Source organism: Triticum dicoccoides, chromosome 3B, assembly GCF_002162155.2.
Source record: "Triticum dicoccoides isolate Atlit2015 ecotype Zavitan chromosome 3B, WEW_v2.0, whole genome shotgun sequence".
Taxonomy (NCBI): Eukaryota; Viridiplantae; Streptophyta; class Magnoliopsida; order Poales; family Poaceae; genus Triticum; species Triticum dicoccoides.
The window spans coordinates 718,555,254-718,557,472 of record NC_041385.1 but is presented as its reverse complement, the minus strand read 5'-3'; positions in this window follow the sequence as shown (position 1 = coordinate 718,557,472).

The following is a 2,219-nucleotide window of genomic DNA, read 5'->3' as shown; positions in this document are numbered from 1 at the left end:
CCCATGTCGGAGCTTTTCAACGAGCGGTTTGTGGAGAAGGAGCTTGAAGACGACCACGCGGGGAAAAAGATAACATAGGGCAGAGTACAACGCACCAGATAGGATGAGAGAAAAATAAACAGTCGTGGTGGGCCTAGGGCACGTGGGTGGACCGAGGAAAGGAAAAACAAACAACGGAAAATGTGGATCTGGAGACATCCTAGCGCTAGATCCCTTCGCGATCGAGCTTCGGCCGGTCCGCCGGCTCCAAACGTTTCCCATCGATGAAAGAAGAGGAAGGAGACCGAGTCTCGTCTCTCGTGAGGCAACGCATCGTGATCCTGTTCCTTTTAGGGAAAGAAGGCCCAGCCCAATTAAGTACAAGAACGTACAAAAGGCTAAAAATATGAACCTACAAAAATAGGATAGATTAGTACCACCTTGGATTTTGAAAAAATTATGGACGCGTTAAACAAAAAATGAAAGTGTAAATTTACGGGAAGAAGCGTATTGTGACGGTGAACCCAGAGAGTCAATCCGTGCTTTATTATTAGGGAAAGACTAGCAAAAATGCCCATGCGTTGCAACGGCAGAAAAAAAGAACCATCACATATCTCTAACTCTGTAAATTATTTTTAAAACAATGACTTATTATTGAATAATTCATAAAAATCTTTGAGTAAAAACTAGTCAAAACTCTTGATTTTGCGAACATGTTTTTGTAGTATAGCAAACATGCCCGGGCGTTGCAACGAGAGAGGAGAAAAAATATCTTACAATTTAGCAATTCTAGCATCAGGTGACACGTTAATGAGAAATACGTCCGTCCGTTGCAACGGGAGAAACGAATTCTTGCTGGCAATCGATTATTTTTTACTTTCGGGAAAACATGAATATTTCTCCACTTTTAAAAAAGAAACTTTTCATAATTTGAAGTTTTTATTAAGTTGTAACATTTTTCTAAACAATATTTTTTTAACACATTATTTTTTAAATAATTGTAATGAAACTTCTCTTTCCATCACAATTGTTAGCTGGACCAGTTGGACGTGACCGGTTGGCAAGTCATGGGATTGAAGTTTGAACCCTCCTATCGGTAATTTTATTTTTTTGCTATCTCTCCGGGCCTAGGTCACAGTGCGCCACCAGGTTCCATCACATCTGTGAGTTGGGTAATTGAAAAGACTGTGTGTGACCAGTTGGCAGGTCATAGGATCGAACCCTTCCATCGGCAATTTTATTTTTGTGCTAGCTCTCCGGGCCTGGGCCACAGTGGGCCGAAAAACTTTGTGTGACCGGTTGGCAGGTCATGGGATCAAACCCTCCCATCGACAATTTTATTTTATTTTGCCAGCTCTTCGGGCCTAGGCTATAGTGCACCGTCAGGTGGGCTTCCTCCGTTGGGCCAAAACGGATGGCAAGTAACAACATCAAAATAACAAAAATGTAGGAGATTATGCATGTAGGACAATGGGGGCGGACTCCCTAATGTATTTTTCATGGAATTTTTCATCTCATAATTGTATAATTTCTTTAAAAAAAATCTAATAACTAAAGGAGAGATCAATTCCAAAAAGAAATATCTGATGGACAATTTTGTTAGTTTTAGAGTGGGGTTCTGATGTATTTTTCATCTACACGTTGCCTCTCTTTCCTTCTTTTTCCTCCCGTATAATTAGCCTATGTTTCCTTCTTTATTTCTCATGTAATGAGCCTCTTTGTTTGTTCTCGACTTGCTGATGTTTCATGTAGTTTGCAAAGTATATAAACGTATAGAAATAACACCAAGGTAGCGAGGTGGTACTATTCAACATTCGTACAGAAGCCTAGTTGGTTGAACAGCTCAAACAATAGGTGAGGTCTTTGAGTTCGATCTCACACACAATCAATATCCTCCGATAAGACTATCCATTAGGATCATGAAAAAGATGAAGCCAAAGCCCGTACTCTAGCACACAGAAAATCGAATGCATCCATATCTGAAGCCTTAGTCAATGATCTCCACTGCTGACACCAGTCCGGAGTAAGTCCATACCCACCTGTTGGCACTGCGCCACACAGATGTTTGCCGTTCCAGTCGCTTCATTCCCTCGGATTGCACGCCTCCATACGATCCTGACTCCTCTTGGCTTTGGCTCGCGCAACAGTCTCCTCCATGGACTCCCCAATTTTGCCATGCTGATTTTGTGTCGGAGCGCTCCTCGTTGCAAAGCTTAGCCGCTAGCTCAACCTTGCTGGAG